Raw genomic sequence first — 19534 nt, 5'->3', positions numbered from 1 at the left:
GTGTGTTGTGTTTGTGTGTGTGTGTGTGTGTGTGTGTGTGCCTGTATGAGTATAATAGGTTTATTTTATTTTTATTTATTTTTTCTTGGTTTTGGGGCCACACCCAGTGAAGCTCAGGGCTTGGGGGACCATATGGAATGCCAGGGATGTAACCAAGGTCTATCCTGGGTTAGCTGCCTGCAAAGCAAATGCCCTACTGCTGCGCTATCACTGCACCCTGAGTATATTGGGTTTATTGACATGAATACATTTGTTCAAAGGTTAAACTTTAGTTGTAGACTAGTAGACTAGACTTGCCTACAATACTAGACTAGAAATCTTAGAATTTCTCTCACTTTTATATTATGGTATACAAAATAATTCCTATCATGTCATCAGTTGCCTAGTAGTAGAATAACTAGTCAGTCATATATTATTTCTATCATTTATACATATATCAGAACATATGTATGAATAAATTATTAAGTGAAAAATTAGGTATACCTTTAACATTTGTGAATGGTGACCCACTGGTTATATGAATATAGTAGTTAAAGAAAAAATTAATCATAGATATTGATTTTCTGATACTAATAAAGCAGTGCATCTGATTGGGTAGAGTTTTTTTTTTACTATAGGATTAAATAAAATAGATGTCTAAGAATTGAACATTGTGGAAAGATATCATTTTAGGGAGAAGAAGACAATTTCTTCTTGGAGAATCAGAAAGCTAGGTAAGCATTACTAGATTACAAAATTTCTGGGAAAACTAAAGAATTTTTAGCCATGTTTGGAAGGTGATGTGGAAATAGGATGTAATACAGAATTTATAAAGAATCTATTAGGATAATCCATAGAGAGTTTCAAGGGACAGATGGAAGGAGATTGTGTATGGTGGACTGAAGTATCAAAGCTAAATGAAGAATTAAAAGCAAGAAGTATTGAACGTGCCACTGATAGTAGTGATTGAGAAGCATCAAATGTTTAAAGAGCTGAAAGAGTTTAAGTCTTGTTTTCATTTGAGAGAATTTTATGTCCTGAGTTATAAAAAGCACATTACTTTGTAAATTGCTAATATATTAAAATAAGAAATTTATGTTCTGGGCTGAGAAGGTACAAACATTTTTATTTGTTAATATAAAAACAAATAGAACAATTATCAAAGGAATCTTGACTTTATGAATCTCTTAAAACCTTTATAAGCTCATAAGAAAACCTTTTAAATGGTAACACTTCATTATTTTTTCTACAAGTAAATTTAGTTAGTTCTCAGCATTGCTCTTTAAACATAACTGATTCTTGCTAGAACAGAAAATGAAATGAACTTTGAACAGAGTCCTAATGTTGTTTCCTTGATGTTTTAAACATTTTTATGATCACTATTCACAATATCATTTAGTATTTTGTCCTATTAAAGTGTATGATATCAGAATATTGAACTAAAGGAGGGGTCACAAAGATGGTACAGAGGTTAAATAGCCTGATTTAGCTACTATCATGGTTCAGTACCTCTTACCACTTACAGTCTCCAATCTCTGAACACAGAATTGGGAGTAAGCCCTGATTGTAGCTGGTAATAGCCCCTTTCTATCCACCACAGAAATAAAATAATGGAAAATTCTGTAATATCTCTTATAGGTATTATCGAGCTATATGCCTTAGACTATAAATGGATAAAATATGTTAGTAATATGTAGCATATGACAAATGTTCTTGGGAGTATTTTGGGAAGTGATTTGCTAAAACTATAAATTATGCCAAAAGTATCACAATTATTTTCAGTGTAAGTGAAAAAGCCTAAATACAGGCTAAATAGAATTCCAAAAGTTAGTGTTTATCAAAGTCAGGTCTTTTCACCTGAATTATCTTTAAATACAAATATATTTTCATATTAAGAATGAACATTACAATGAGAATTTATATTAGATATAATATTCACTAGATAGATGTTTACAGAAGGTATGAATACCTTGTGGCCTATATGATATCTGTGGCCTCTAGTTTCTAGCTTGCTTGGCTGTAGTAGTAATCTTGATGGTTTACACTAATGTACTGATGAGCCATTTGCTATAAATTGCAACTCAGCTACTGGTTCAATTCACACTAAATTTGCAATCTGACTTTACTGAAGTGCAAATTTGGCTTTCTTGTCATAAAGTGGTGGAACATGCATAAGAGTTTAATATCTTATTTTCTAGCTCAAGTAAGATCATCTATGCTTAGAGAAAGTTTGAAAATTTTTGTTTTAGATGAACAGCTGTTTCAAGCATGAGAGCCTCTTTAGAAGTTGAATGGCTTTGATAATATCCTTTTGGAAGCTATAGCTGATATCATAGACTGACTTCCTAGGTCAAGTCAAATTATGGCCTGGAGAAAACTCAAAGGACTTTTTCAGTTATTCTGGAGGTGTCTGACAGTGTAAACTCAGTAGTGTTGATAGAATATCTATTAGTTCTGCTGACTCATTATGCAATCTTGCTTGTAGACTGAGTAAGTTTGTAATGAATTGGGTTAACAAAATATGCATTATTGTTATAATAACCAATTTACTGTGCTTTTGTTAACAAATACTAGCAAAGAAAATCAACTTAAAATCAAAAGCTCTCACACTAGGTTTTCCCCTTCTTTTGCTTATACATGTGTATATAACATGCATCTATAATTTTGTAGTATGTTGCCGAACTGTATTAGCTTTAATTATTTGTATAGTATTAACAATTTAAGGATTTAGTCTGGTTGTACACTGAAACTATTTATTATGTTGACACCGTCCTACAGTCAGTTAAACTTGAGATTGTGTTCTATGCAGAAAGAGAAAAAAAGTATTCTTTCTTTATATATCAATAACTTTAAAAAGAATTATTTTAAATTCAGATTCAAGCTCTGTGGAAGAAATTGAAGCTCTTTTCTGCTCTTGTAGAAAAGCAATATAAATTTTTATCATATAGAATATATATGTATATTTGTATATGTATATATATGTGTATGTACACACAAATATATATGAATATACATAGATGTTTGGGACAAAACCAGCGATACTCAGGGATTATTCCTGACTTTGCACTCAGGAATTACCCTGGTTATCTCTGGGGATCATTGGGGTGCAGGGAATTGATCTGCCCACCTTCAAGGCAAATGCCTTTCCTGCTATACTATGGTTCATGCATATAAAAGATAGAGGTTTTGACTTGAAGACAATGTTTACTCAAATAATAAAACATTTAAATATCATGGATTTTATTTTTATGAGCTTATTAAAAAGCACTACTTTAGGCTTGAATGTAAAAGATAATTAACAGAGTGATATCTATAAATAAGAGATAGAGAAGTTTGAAGAGTAGTAGGCAGAATTGGAGGAGGAATTGTCCATAAGAATTCTAGAAATTTTCATACATACTAGAAAGGAATTTCTAATAACAGAAATATTTTTGTGAGAACATGTGAGTCAAAGGGTTAGCATCGTGTTTTAATGATAAAGTAAACCAAAATGTAAATAAAATGTTTAAAATACTGGCTATTTATAAATGCACTTAATTGGCTTTGCTTTTTTTTTTTTTTTTTTTTTTTTTTAGTTTTTGGGTCACACACGGCGGTGCTCAGGGGTTACTCCTGACTGTCTGCTCAGAAATAGCTCCTGGCAGGCACGGGGGACCATATGGGACACCGGGATTCGAACCAACCACCTTTGGTCCTGGATCGGCTGCTTGCAAGGCAAACGCCACTGTGCCATCTCTCCGGGCCCGGCTTTGCTTATTTTTTTACATATTTCCTATAAACTTTTATTTTCTGCATTTTGTTTACTATCATAAATGCAAATATAATTGGGGGCTGAATGATAGTACAGTGACAAGGTATATCACACAATACCAACCCTTGCACAATACCAACCCTGATTTGATCTTCTTTCTCAGCTCCACAGTGAGTTGCCTGGGAACCACCAAGACTGATCACTGAGCACAGAGAGAGGAGTAATCTCTGAGCACTGACATGTGTGGCCCACTCCAAAACCCAATAGTAATTATACAGTATTGTGATTCAAATCATAGTCAACCAATTTTACCTATGTACTTTTAGTAAAACCAACTTTTATTGACATTAATATCCAAATTAGAAAAATGTGTCAGCTATTATTATCTCCTGGGTAAGAAATGTATGAGGTTATTTACAAAAGCAATCTAATCTAGCACAACATCCATACTTAATAGTTAATACATTTAGTTATGTTGATAGATAAGTTATTTTCTGCTTGAGCTACAATGATTTACAAAACTGAATTGATAGTATCTTATGCTGAAAATCCAAACACCAATACCCATCACCTTTATACCCAATGTCCTCCACCAAGGTTCCCTAAAGTTCCTTCTTTTCAAATATCCACCCCTGACAACTCAATTGTGTGGATCAGTTCTCTCCATTGTGTTGCCTTTGGCCCTTTGTTATTGCTACTTGCTCTGTAGGAAACGCAAGATTTCTTGTGGCATGTGCTAGTATGTGACATAGATTTTGTTAAAGTAGCCACTAAATGTTAAACATTGCTTCAGAAAATAAGAGGAAGAAGGAAAAAGGGGATCATACAATATAAATCTTATTCTAAGTATTAATTGACAAGAAAGCTTATTGTCTTCCATATCCTTATCCGAATGAAAGAAATACTAGAAAATTGCTACTATAATCATCAGATGATTTTTTTTCTATTCTCCTACAGTCTGTCTACTGTTCAAATCTTGTTTCTCTCTAATATTTTATCTTTTGTGTCACTTTTACAAAGAATTTTCCAGAAATCAGATCAGATAATATATTTCAAAATTCTACTAATTTTTATTTACAGAATTAATTGTTTTAAGTTTTGTTCTCAGTCATTTGAGAATTCACAAGAACTGTCTTTTCTATCTTTTCACTTTTTACTACCAACAAAATAATTAAAAAATCTTATAATCTATATGCATTTGTTAAAATAATAAGTTTTTAGATGAATCAATGCCACGACTAAGCTTTTTACTTCTAATGGGATTAATTGTGAATCTTCTTTTACTTACTTCTAATAAGACACAAAGGATGAGGCTTGAAATTATTTTTTTTAAAAACAAGTATAATGATGCTATGATATTTGACTCAGTAAATATTGTGCAATGGTCCAAATAACTCAGCCTGCTTTAATTAATATTCTTGGACCATCAAAGTTTTCTTTATGCTACAGAACCATGAATTTTACAAAGGGTAATTGAAAATGCTTAATTTCAGGGATTATCCTGGGTCTTAGACACCAACCCTGCAAAAGAATAATAGGAGTATAGGAGTGTCACTTGATAAACTATTACTTTCTAGAGTGTTTCTACTCATTCATAATAAAAATCATAACTCAGAATACTAGTTATGCCATTTTCTCCTGGCATTAACATAGTCCTAAATTTTCTATTTATCACAGCACATTTTCACAATAATAAAATTATATAAAGAACTGTTAAGAAATAAAAAGCATTGTATGGATAGAACTAAATGGGTATCATGCTTAGTGAAATTAGTCAGGAGGACAGATACAAAAATATTACTTCTTATATGTGAGGATTCAAGTAACATAGTAAGGAACAAAAGTCGTTAAAGAGAGAAGAACCTGAGAACTGTTTTTATGGAACTAGTTTTACCTAAGATGTATATAGGATGGGATGTTGGAAGAATATTGGAGAGTATTCTGGTAGAGGGGGTGGTATTGTTAGCATTGTCCAAATCAACTCAAAGTTGAAATGAATTTTTATGAATATTTTTGAAGCTAAGCCACTATAGTCTATAAGATTATGTGAAAGCTAAAAGAAATAAAATTATTTGGCTAATAAATTTAGAAATTGTAAACCTAGTAGAATTTTGTTTGTCCTGTTTCAATAGATATTTACATATGCTAACTGTGATTTTAATGATTATAATATTATTACTATAAAACTTTAAAACTAGCTATTTATGACATTTAATATTTAAACAAGCACAAACTCTAAAACAGGGGTGACGAACAAGTTTGACACAAAGAGCCAAAATTTTAAACTGTGAGAGTCAGAGAGCCACACCATACAGTGACCTGCCAAAACAGACAAACACTCACACAAAAGCATGTAATTTTAACAATAATATATTAAACACATATTGCATTTTGCATTTTTGAGTGAGGGTAAATATCCTGTTCGCCACCCCTGCTCTAAAATAACAAAAGTAAACACATAAATGCTCTCACAATCTGAAGATACCATTAAGCAAAAATATTTGGAGATAAATATTTATAAAGATTGATTTTTATCTAAATTCAAATTGAAATGTGAAATAAGAGCAAAGTGAAAGATTATTTATTTTTATATCTATTATTATTAAATTTGTTTAAAGAAAATGCATCACATAGTTGACATAACTTATCATAATACATTTGTTTGAAGATGACCAAAACCAAAGTTATTAAAAAAAAAAAAGAAAAACTAAAGAAATGGAAGAGATTTGGGACATTGGTGATGGGAATGTTGCATTGGTGATGGGTGGTATTCTTTACATGACTGAAACCCAAACACAATCATGTATGTAATAAAGTTGTTTAAATAAAAAATAATAAAAAGGAAAAGAAAAATATGAAAAAAAGAAATGGAAGAGAAAGAAAAGAAGAAAAAGTTCAGTAGCAAGTATATTTTTGAAAATTATTGAATCATTAAAGAACTAGCAGAAGGTTTAGTAAGCTTTTGTTGTTGTTGTTGTTGTTGTTGTTGAGGTTAAGATTTAAGGAAAAACAGTAAAAATGGTGTGAGAGTGGCAATTGTTGTTTGCATAGGTCCAGCAAATTATGGGGGAAATGACAAGGAATATAGCCTTGGCCTAAATACAAGGAGACCTTACCCCTGAAGTTTTCTGGCATAAGAACAACTCTGGGCTCCAGGCATACTAGGAAGCCCAACCCCAGAGTCATTTTCTGTGGTTTCAGTAAAATTTTTTCGCACAATTGCTGTTGGTGTTAGATTTCTGTAGTTAGAGATCCTGGTTTCTGTGCATATACTATATCGAAATCGGGATGATGTGGAGTGGAGCGTCTTCTAGTTTCAACTCATTATTTGATGAAGAGTTCCCTGTACTGAAAATAGGTTTTAGCTGTTGCTAAGTCGCCTGGGTGTTAAAAGGAACCTTCTTTGAATTAAGTTGATGCCAGAGCAGTGGTAGGATCTTCCCTGGTAGAGGTTTGCTTCCTGGTGATGTTATAGATAACAGTGGTTGTTTCTGTAGATGGCATCCATGGTTCAAGGATGTTTGGGAAATTCCCCTTTCTTCTGAGGTCTGAACCAAGTCATTATGACAATGGTAAAAGATTATTTCAATTGATTAAAGAAATCAAGATATCATAGAGGATTCTTATATCTGGGCAATTAGGGCCATTTGTGAAGAGAATGCCCTCTAGTGGATTTGAAAAATAATTTCACTAAAAGAGGTCAACCTTAAATATAACTGTGAAAGATTTCTAGTTCACATTGTCTCAATATAAATTATTAAAAAAACAATAAAATGGTTGAATAAAAATAAAAACTAAAATATTAGCACATGTCAAAAGTATCTTTATTTTTTTTGTATGTAAACACCACCTATATTTGGAGTTTCCAGTCAGACTAGCGACAAGGAAATATACCTGAAAGAGCTGAGAATTTGTTTATTTTTTTCTTTTTGTAAAGTTTAATGACTCATTATTTTAATAAGTAGAATGTGTCTTGAACTTATATATTTGTGCTAGATTACTATTTTAGTTTGCTCAGATTGATAATACAATATTACACAGATAGTTCAAAAAACATAAATTTATTTTTTCTTAATCCAGATGCTAGAAAATCCAAGATCATGCAAGATTCCAGCAGACTTTGGTTTCTTGTAGAACTTACTTTCGTGATTTGCAGATGTTTGCCTACTAGCTGTGTCCTTATATGACAGACATAATGCATTCTCTGGTATCTTTCTCCTTGTGAGGACACCAGTTCTTTATGACAAGGCTTTTACATAGTTGATTTCATTTAACAATAGACACTTAAACTCACAGAGAAGGTCAGAATTTCAGTTTATAAATTTATGAGAAACACAATTCATCCAAATAAAAATTGCAGTATTTCTATTTTTCTTTAAAAAAAAAAAGAGCGCCCTGATATATATTGCCACTTGCTTTTCCCACTATGGTGTTTTTTTTGCCTGTCATCCTTGTGCAGGGACCATGCTAATCTTCTCTGTATCATTTAAATTTTAGTATATGTGCTGCCGAAGCGAGCATTAGCTGTGGTGGGTTTTTTTTTGTGTGTGTGTGTGTGTGTGTGTGTGTGTGTTTTTTGCCACTTTGCTTCTTCAAATTAATAGGAGGGAGAGAGTTTTTTCATCATAGTAAATAAAACAAATGATAAAGGAAGTGACAATACAGTATCAGAATATATATACAAAGATGATGATTATTAATATATACCATTATATATAAAAAGTAGAATAGCCTAAATGAAATTTCAGACTTCAAAAGTTTATCCAATTTTCTGAATACATTTTCATAGCACATGAAGTATAAATATCATTCTATTGGTTGTATTACAACCATTTATCCAATATTTGCTCTGTTCTTTATCACTAGTTTCTAGAATTCACTATAAACTTAGAAAAATCTTCTAGAGAAAAGTGATTTAAATAATAGATGAGATAGTATGTATCTTTTAAAAATGTTGCAATTTTCTGGGAATTAAAATATTTGCGGTTATATGTTTTTCTAAATGGAACTTGATGTCTAGGTGTGATAGCAGAGTACTTAAGAGTTGTGTGCTGTGTTGGCTGACACTGGATACAAAATAATCACTCGAAATTTATTATTATTACTGTAGTTATTGTTCCTAGAAGATTTTAACTATGTGTTTTACATATCAAGCACTTAGGAAGTTCATCTGTAACAATAAACACCCTCAAATAGCTAAAGCACTCCTAGGGAAAAGTAAAATGGGAGGCATTACTTTCCCCAACTTTAAACTGTACTACAAAGGAATAGTTATCAAAACAACATGGTATTGGAATAAAGACAGACCCTCAGATCAGTGGAATAGGCTTGAGTTCTCAGAATATGTTCCCCAGACATACAATCATGTAATTTCTGACAAGGGAGCAAGAAATCCTAGAGTGGAGAAGGGAAAACCTCTTCAACAAGTGGTGCTGGCAGAACTGGTTAGCCACTTGCAAAAAAGCGAACATAGACCTCCAGTTAACATCATGTACAAAGGTAAAATCCAAATGGATTAAAAACCTTGATATCAGACCTGATATCATAAGGTATATAGAACAACATGTAGGTAAAACACTCCAGGTAATTGAGACTAAAGGCATCTTCAAGGAGGAAACTGCACTTTCCAAAAAAGTAGAAGCAGAGATCAACAGATAGGAATATATTAAGCTGAGAAGCTTCTGCACTTCAAAAGAAATAGTGCCAGGATACAAGAGCCACCCACCGTGTGGGAGAAACTATTCACCCAATACCCATCAGATAACAGGCTAATAGCCAAAATATACAGGGCACTGACAGAACTTTACAAGAAAATCATCTAATCCCATAAAAAAATGGGAAGAAGAAATGAACAGACACTATGATAAAAAAAGAAATACAAATGGCCAAAAGGCACATGAAAAAATGCTCCTCATCACTGATCATCAGGGAGATGCAAATCAAAACAACAATAAGATACCATCTCACACCACAGAAATTGGCACACATCACAAAGAATGAGAACAATCAGTGCTGGCAGGGATGTGGAGAGAAAGGGACTCTTATCCACTGCTGGTGGGAATGCCATCTAGTCCAACCCTTATGGAAAGTGATATGGAGATTCATCCAAAAACTGGAAATTGAGCTCCCATTCGACCCAGCTATTCCACTCCTAGGGATATTTCCTAGGAACACAAGAATACAATACAAAAACCTTTTCCTCTCACCTATATTTATTGCAGCACTATTCACAATAGCCAGGCTCTGGAAACAACCAAGATGCCCTTCAAAAGACGAATGGCTAAAGAAACTGTGGTACATATACCCAATGGAATACCCAATGCAGCCGTCAGGAGAGATGAAGTCATGAAATTTTCCTATACATGGATGTACGTGGAGTCTATCATGCTGAGTGAAATAAGTCAGAGGGAGAGAGAGATGCAAAATAGTCTCACTCATCTATGGGTTTTAAGAAAAATAAAAGTCATTTTTGCAACAATCCTCAGAGACAATGAGAGGAGGGCTGGAACTTCCAGCTCACGTAATGAAGCTCACCACAAAGAGTGGTGAGTGCAGTTAAAGAAATAACTACACTGAGAACTACCATAATAATGTGAATGAATGAGGGAACTGGAATGCATGTCTAGAGTACAGGTGGGGGTGGGATGGGATGGAGGGAGATTTGGGACATTGGTGATGGGAATGTTGCACTGGTGAAGGGGGGTGTTCTTTACATGACTGAAACCTAATCACAATCATATTTGTAATCAAGATGTTTAAATAAAGAAAAAATCACAATTATTGAAATGTTTATTCTCTAACTTACTATGTCTAAATTGTTTTCCAGATTTGTTATTGTATTTTGTATTCTTCCCATTTATTTCTGATTTATCTTGTCCTTTTTGTTACTGACTCCAACACATAATGCCACTTGCTTCAGTAAGTTGTTACTTCTGTAATTATTAGAAAAGCTAAGGTAGCTATATTTTTATGAATATGGAGAAAATATATAATTTTTTTCTTTTAAAATTAATTTATATGTGATAAAACTTTAGTGGAACAAAATAGTAATAACTTTGATATAATGGACTCTTTTCTACATATTATGCTCATTCACTACCCAACAATGTTTTGCTTGCTATATATATATATGTGTGTGTATATAATAGCTTACATATTCATGAAAATCATACCACTATAATATATTTACCAATAAGTCTGATGTTTGAAGATAATTATTTTCCAAATATTTCACAAATAGTAAATTGCAGATTCAATATTTTGTTCTGTTTTGAAACTATATCCTGTAGTGCTTAGAACTTATTTCTTACTTTTTTCTCAGAGATCACTTCTGGTATGTTTTGGGCGACAAGTGGCTCTGGGAATCAAAACTGATCAGTTTCATGCAAAGATAAGAGTCTAACCTACTGTACTTTCCCTCCTATTCTTAAAATTTTATTTTGAATGAATGAATTCAATCTAGGTGCAAGATTGATTTAGGGCAGGGGTCTTTAAACTTTTTAAAGTGGGGGCCAGATTATGGTCCCTTAGAGAGCTGGAGGGCCGGACTATATGAGCTACTAATTCCTACTCACACTGCACATATCTTATATAAATAAAATGAAAACCATTTATAAATAAACAGATCATGCACAGTATTTCAATGGGAACTGTGGGCCTGCTTTTGGCTAATGAGATGGTCAGTGTCTGGTTCCATATTTGTCACTGCCAGCCATATCAAGTGATGCAAGTGGGCATCAGTTAATCTTGATCTGGTTGGAGATTTCAGATGTTTCATTCTTGAAAAAGTCTGTTCACAGGCATAAGTGCTACCAAAGATGGTTACCATTTTGAGTGCATGGTTCCTGCTATTTGGATATGTCTCAGAAGGGAGAGATGCATAGAAATTCAAAAGGTTACTTGACTTAAATGTGTCTTTCAGAGAGTTACAATTCTGCAGTTCAGCCAGTTCCACTTGGTAAATTGTAAGGACATTTTCAATCTCAACAGAAAATGGGTTAGAAAAAAGCTGTATGTCCTGTTCATGGAGATGAAGCTCTTTGAATCTAAATCGAAACTCCTTTTGCAACAATTCTAGTGAAGCCAGACATGTTTCCTTTGGGAATGCAACCAATGGTTTGTCCACTGACAGGTTTTGAGTTATTGGGAGATGACTGAAGTTTTCCTCCTGTACTTGTATGATGAGAAGGCCTAATTTTACTTCAAATGCTTTTACATGTGATGCCATATCACAGATGAGCTTCCCCTTGCCTTGAAGTTACAGATTGAAACTGTTAAGTAGCTCAGTTATATCTGTCAGAAAGGCAAGGTGCCATTTACATTCTGCGTCATTAAGCTCTGGTACTTCTTGGTTTTTTGAAAGTAGTAAAGCTGTAATCTGCGGAAGTAAGTCATAGAAACGTTTCAAAACTCTCCCTCTACCCAGCCAATAAACTTCTGTGTGGTACAAAACATCTTCATGGGCAACATATACCTCAGATAGAAATTCCTGAAATTGTCTGTGGTTTAGTGCTTGAGTTCTAATGTAATTAACACAAGATACCACAATTTTCATAACAGAGTCCCACTTCAGTGATTTACAACACAGTGCTTGTTGGTGGATGAGGAAGTGTATGGCAATTGGATGAGGATGGTTATGTTTGTTCATCTCTTGTGTAATGTGAGCAATTACTTCTCTCTTAGGCCCCACCATGCTAGGAGCACCATCAGTTGTTACATTGACTAGTTTAACCCAGTCCAGCTCCAAACCATTCACAGGTTGGCAAACCTTTTCAAATTTATGCACTCCTGTGGTTGTACCTTTGATACTTTGCAGTGCAGCAAGCTCTTCTGTGACTTCAAAATACTCATTTGTCCCACGCATATAAATGAGAAGTTGGGCAGAATCACGAACATCATTGCTTTCATCGAGTGCCAAAGAAAAATAGCAAAGTTTCTTTGTAGAGTTTTGCAAATGGTGCAGCAAATTTTCTCCCATTTCTTCAATCCTTTGTGTCATTGTAACTCCTGAAAGGCTCACTGTACTAAATAAATCGGCCTTCTCTGGACACATCTCTTTGGCAACAGAAATAAGGCATTCTTTAACAAATTCTCCCTCCACAAATGGTTTGCCATTGCGCGCTATTAGCTTGGCAACTTGAAAACTTGCCCGCAGTGAGGAAGTATTTAACTGCTTCTGCTTCACAAAAGTATTTTGCTGAGTCGTCAGTGTATGTTTCAGTTGTAATATTTTATCTTTTCTCACTTCTCCAACCAAACAATCATATTTATCTTTATGTTGAGTTTGATAGTGGTGTTGCAAATTGTATTCTTTGAACACAGCAACTATATTCTGGCATATCAGACACACAGCTTTTTCTTTGTACCGCATAAAAAAGTAATCGAAAGTCCACTGTTCCTTGACTATCCTACACTCGCCGTCATTTTTTCTTTTTCTTGACATCATTGTTTCCTAGGGATTCCAAACTGATATTAGTGAAATACAAATATTTGTATATATATGTGTGTGTGTATATATATATATATATATATATATATATATATATATATATATATATATATATACACACAGTGTATGAACCCCCATTAGTCCCGGATGTGAACATTTACCCCTTGCAGGCTTTTCTAAGCAGACCAGCTCAGTCCCTGATAATTCAGTTATATCTCCCTATATAATGCCCAAATTGATATGTTCAGAATCAGCATGTGAACACTGAAAAGGAATTGCAAAATGCATATAAAGTTTTCAATGTAACCGCTTTAAAATGCTTCAGCATTGAACCCCTAATTTACCACATGGGTGATTCAGCACCGAACCCCTAACCTCCCAACCACCGCCCACCCCCTAACTTTGATTTCAGCACGGAATGCCTCAGTACCCCCAAAGGGGAATTTTCATATGAGTCACCCACAACCCAATCAGTCAGAACCCCCCATCTGGCAAAAATTTATTTCTATGCACTTTTGACTGACCTTTGGCAGTGGAGGGAGTGGAGGAAAACCTCACTGATAGGCAGGTACAGCTCACAGAACCACATTGCCTGGGGGTGGAGCAGGCTCCTTTTTACATCATGTAGTCACCCACATGTGGTACTCCTCGCCACGTGGCCAGCGCCCTCCAGTGCCGTCATCAGCAACGCGCACGCCAAGCGCCAGGTGCAAGGGCGCATCAGTGTCCCTCTCAACACTCCCTCACGCCCACCCTTCCAGCACACAACATGCAGTGGGCAGAGGCGGTTGACATCATCCCTGAGAAACCGTGACACTGAGTGTATATGCTGGCAGGTATCTTGGCAACCAAACAGTGCTCACTGCTGGCGGGCCGGATCAGACTCCTCTTCAGGCTGCATGTGGCCTGCGGGCTGTAGTTTGAAGACCCCTGATTTAGGGATTCAAGACCTAGCTATTTAGCTAAAATTTTCCAATTTCTAATATATATTTTTCATTTTCTAATATATATGTTGGTTTTTTTTTTTTGTTTTTGGACCACACTCAGTGGTTACCAGAGATTACTCCTTGCTCTGCACTCAGAAATCATTCTCGGCAGGCTCAGGGGTGGTGGTAGGGGTGGACATGTGGGATGCCAGGGATTGAACCCAGGTCAGCCACGTGCCAAGCACTGTGCTATCGCTCTGGTACCAATTTCTGATTCTTGACCAATAGTAATAACATAACTAGTAACACTATCTGCAAATAGGGTCTGAAACATTTTTAGCAAGCTTCTAAGTTATTCCTAAGAACCCTCATTTGAGTGTAGTACTGCTTTTTCTTATTGTGCTAAGAAACATCCAACTTATTGTATTCATCCAGTACATGCATTTGGAGAAAAGGTACAGACAGTCCTTGCCTAATAACCTCTCTCTATTGGTAATATTGAAAAATGATGCTCATAAAATAAATTCCAGGTAGTGTTCTGGTCAAATGCACTTGATGATTCCAAGAAATCCTCTCCACTGACTATGAAACATGATGCAAAGAAATTTCTTCTATTAGAGGCATAAATTTAATATATATATTGATTCAAGAAGAAACATTAGGAAACTCTATAAAATAGAATAAATCACAAAATTGCATGTTATTTAAACTTAATATTTTATCCCCTCAACATTTAAATATATAAATGCAAAATTAATTAATTTATTTTTTATAACTTATTCTTTGGTAATTTAAAATTGAAATTATTTATTTCTGGGTCAGAGAAATAGTACAGTGTGTAAAATCTTCCACATAGTTACTCAGGTTTGATTTTAGGCATCTCATAAAAGTTTGTTATTTATTTTGTATTTCTTCCCATTTATTTCTAATTTATCTTGTCCTTTTTGTTACTGACTCCAACACAGAATGTCATTGCTTCAGTAAGTTGTTACTTCTGTAATTATTAGAAAAGGTAATGTGGTTATATTTTTATGAATCTATATAAAATATAAGTTTTTGTGTCACCAAGAGTGACTCCTGAATGCAGATCTAAGAGTTGCTCTTGACTACCACCAGGTGTAGCTTCCCTTAAAGGCATTAAAAACATTCCATATCCCAATTGTTCATATTGAAAGTATTTCTAAAACTACAGAAATAAAAACATTGAAAGAAATATTAACTTTGTATGAAGATGAAAGGCAACCAATTGTAAACTCAACATTTTTATTTCTACCTTTTATTCTTTTTTGCTTAATGTGTGATAGTCAACTGTTAACTGCTTATGAAATGATTAGAATGCAAATTTGGTGGGAATATTCCCCCATTTCTATATAGTAGATTTTCTAAAAATTAATTTTTATAGTTCTTAGTAAATTATTATTTCGGGCATTCATTTAAACTGTTCTACTATAGTTGTTTACTTCCTTACATAAAAGGATGTGTGGCAAAACCCCAAGCATTGTTGAAAGGTCTTGAATAAATGTCTTGACATTATTAGATTATTTAGTCTAAGACTCATTGATATTCTAACAGATAAAACCTGTTTTATTAGCTTTGTTTGTTTTTAATTTAGAGGGGTTACAATACATTTTATTAAACTTCATTTAGTTTTTCAAGAAAGCAATGTGAATGTAGGCTGGTCACTTATCTCACTACTTCTAGAATAATACTTTGAGATGATTTTTTATTTTGCAGTTCATAATACTTCTTTTGAAATTGTGTCAGTTCACAGTCATGATTGACGAATTGTTGGAACTGTTCCTGTTTTCTTATTGCTGCTTTAATTTGTTGGTAATATTTGAATCTACCACCTCGAATCTCTTTCTCACCAGTTTCCTTGCTTCAGGCTATTGTGACTAATGACAAAATGATTTCAAACAAAATCATTTTTTAAATTTAAATGAAACTTAGGTACTTTTCTTGTTTGTAACTACTCTGTGCCTGAGAAATACAGCTGAAAGCACTCAAGTCCCTATATTCTGTATAAGGCACAATCACTTTGACACATTAGTTGTTGCAAAACTTCTGGGCTGTATAAATATTATTTAGAATGAGTTCTATGGCAGATCTGCAGATTTCTTTTTGTGTTGTGTCATTATGGAAAATGACAACTATTTTATTTACCTGGTAGACCTTGAAATATCTATACAAAATAATTTGAGTTATGTGGATTGACTCAGAAAGGAAGAATTTAAAACTAAAATAAGTTTAATTTTTCTATTCCATATATAGTTTTGAACATATATTGTCTGGGGAATTTTAAAAAATTCTTAATCATACCTGGGTATTAGACACTATCTTAAATATTCTAGAACTCTACATTAACTACAAATTATAGTAACCAAGAGATCAGGAAATACAAATAGAGACTTTAATAAGAATCTTGATTCTTAGCTATGTTATTTCATTGATATTCAAAATATATAATGGTTCATTACTGGGTTTGTTTTTACAGTAAATTAATAGACGAAATTTAATAAAGTTCTATTGATAGTCTTGAAGATTATCGAATCTTTTCAACTTGAAATACAGAAAATTTCCCATTTGTTTCCACATGTAATCTGACACCCTGTCATATGGTATAAAGCCTCTTGCCTCACTGGTTCTTTTTTTCCAGTCATTTGAGTTTATTTTCTTTTTTTTTTTTTTTTAGGAAAAACCTCTATTTAGACATTTATTCAAGCCTAGAATTATGTTTCTTTTGGGAAGCCAGTATTGGACCATGCCTAACTGTGCCCAGGGCTTATTTCTGGTTCTGTGTTCAGGGAACACAGGGTATTGACAGTGGTTTGCTTCATGAAAGGCATGTGCCTAATACTTGTATTATCTTTTTTGATTTATGATTACATTTAAAAAATTAAAGCTAGAGGCTGAAGAGGTAGCATGGAGGTAGGGCATTTGCCTTGCCTGCAGAAGGATGGTAGTTCAAATCCCGGCATACCATATGGTCCCCTGAGCTTGCCTGAGTGATTTCTGAGTACAGATCCAGGAATAACCCCTGAGCATTGCCGGGTGTGACCCTGAAAACAAAAAACAAAGAATAAAAGCTAGTCTAAAAGTATGCCAGAATATAATTTTAAAACCATCAAATCATGATTCTTGTAAATATAATACAAAGGACATTTTTACAACTTATTAAATAATTAAATATTACTTCAATGATAAAATCACTTTAAATTTTTTTCAGATGGAAGTACAACTATAAGTAGCCCAACAAAAAAGGAAAGAATATTGGAATAAAATTCATAGGTTAATTTCATAAGTTATTACTATCCTACTGTTCAAATAATAAAAACCTATAACTGACTGGATAAGGATGTATGAATCAACATGTAATTCTGCAACTGGACTTTTACCCAATATTAAGTAGAAAAATCAAAGTGAAATTAATTTCTCTGGGGAGTTAATTATTCTTGGATTAGTTTATTCTAAGGCAAAATGTTATGCATTGAAAGACATTCTGTATTTTTTATGATTTCTCAGTATCAAATAACTTGTAGCAATAAAATACTTGTCTATTACAAATACTTGGCTGACTCAGATACAGGTTGATATGTTCTTTAATTTCTTATTTACTTTTGTATATAGAGAGGCAAGCTGACAGAACACTATTCACTGTATGATGTTCAGCCTATTATAACTCTTCTTTTTTTCTATTACCAGAAAAAGTAATTTTTTTTGGTGCATGCCACCTGGCCCAATGTTACCTGTATCTATGTTGTCCACTTACATGCCACCTGCATCTCAACTCTTAAAATGTGGATTTTCAGATTTTAATGTTTGGATTTATACTCTGGAAAAGTCCACATTTTTGTGAGCATATATATTAATCTATATTTTTACTTACTTCTCTTTACTTTAGCTCCATTTTTACACTTAAAATTTTAATGTCGGGGCCGGTGAGGTGGCACTAGAAGTAAGGTGCCTTGCAAGTGCTAGCCAAGGGAGGACCACGGCTGGATCCCCCGGCGTCCCATATGGTCCCCCCAAGCGGGGCAATTTCTGAGCCCATAGCCATGAGCATCAAACAGGTGTGGCCTGTTTTTTTATGCTTAAAGACTTTTTATTATTACAGAACTTAGATTTGTTCTCCAGACTTGCAAAGATGTTTTCACAAATTATTTTCATTAAAAGTTTGAAATTAGAAAAATATTTTGGCCATATCTGGAGTTGCACAGGACTTATTCTGGACATTTTGCTCAGATTTCCTCCTGGCAGTGCTGAGGGGATGTAGAGGGTATATATCATAAACAGTGATCGGTTCAAACTGAGATCTGCCATATACAAGACAAGCTTTCTAAGTTTGGTACTGTTCCTTGGATATCAAATATATGTTTTTTATTGGTATAAACATATATATTCTGGTGTCATTTCAAATATGCAATTATAGGTTTTAAAATCATTGTAATATCCTCTACTTCTCTCTCTCATCTCTCTCTTTCTCTATTACCCTCCTTAATTAGAGTTGGTTTCAGATTCTGCTTTTAAAATTTATTAGGAAGGAACAAAGAAAACTTTAAAACCAATCATTTTATATTACTTAGCCAAAACCGTTCTGACTATACTACCAAATGTTACATGAATGTTGAGATTTCCAATCTGGCTAGTGAGAACATAAGAACATAAGAATGATCTTTATATATACTATATACTATTTCTTTTAATATTTTCAGATGATCTACCCACCTTACTTTTCTTTCAACTTCATGTTCTTTGTTACTTCTCCCTGTGAATTGTAGCTACTCCAGATTTATTTCTCCAGATTTAAATGCCCTCAGTTCATTTAAATGTCCTCAGCTCCATGTCCTCATTCAGGGAAATTGTCTTATTTTTCTTAGGTTCTGCATTATACTGCATTATTGTGACCTAGTCCAAAATTCTAAGCTTGTTTCTTGCATCTCCATGATTATGGTCCTATTCTGTCTAATTCCCAATGACTTCAAAATATTTGGTTGCATTGTAAGATCTCTCCAGTTATTTTTGGCATATAATGTAGAATATATTTAATCCCTGTTATTCCATTTTGACTAAAAGTAGGAGTGTCCAATAATTAGAATTTAGTTTTGGAATTTTGAAAGATTATGAGAAGCTTAATTTTTGGTTGAAGAAATATCTTGCAAATACCAGAAAATACTTGAAAAAAACACTTTGTTTGATTCACTATTATTCACTTTTTTTGTCTTATATTTAGCATTCTATCACATTTTATTCTGTTTTACTTTCTTATAATTCTTATTCAATTTATTTACTTAGCATTATATTTCTTATTGTATGGTGAGTATGTGCATGTTATATTATTAATAGATAGTAATTTATCTTTAACTTTTGTGGACATAGCATATCCTTTTTATAACCATGATGTTTTTTAGAATTAATGAAAACAAATGTACA

At 33.5% G+C, this 19534-nt stretch overlaps 1 protein-coding gene and 1 pseudogene across 2 annotated transcripts in view; one reads left to right on the top strand and one right to left on the bottom strand.

The window, feature by feature from the left end:
* Positions 1–19534, top strand: part of GABRA4 (gamma-aminobutyric acid type A receptor subunit alpha4) — a 91231-nt gene that overhangs the window by 67543 nt on the left and 4154 nt on the right. The gene's annotated exons all lie outside the window — the stretch shown is intronic.
* On the bottom strand, positions 8151–8251 carry LOC126033166 (uncharacterized; annotated as a pseudogene).

The sequence above is a fragment of the Suncus etruscus genome, chromosome 16, assembly GCF_024139225.1.
Source record: "Suncus etruscus isolate mSunEtr1 chromosome 16, mSunEtr1.pri.cur, whole genome shotgun sequence".
NCBI classification, from domain to species: domain Eukaryota; kingdom Metazoa; phylum Chordata; class Mammalia; order Eulipotyphla; family Soricidae; genus Suncus; species Suncus etruscus.
The sequence above is the reverse complement of the archived record's forward strand: the minus strand, read 5'-3'. Positions and strand labels throughout refer to the sequence as shown.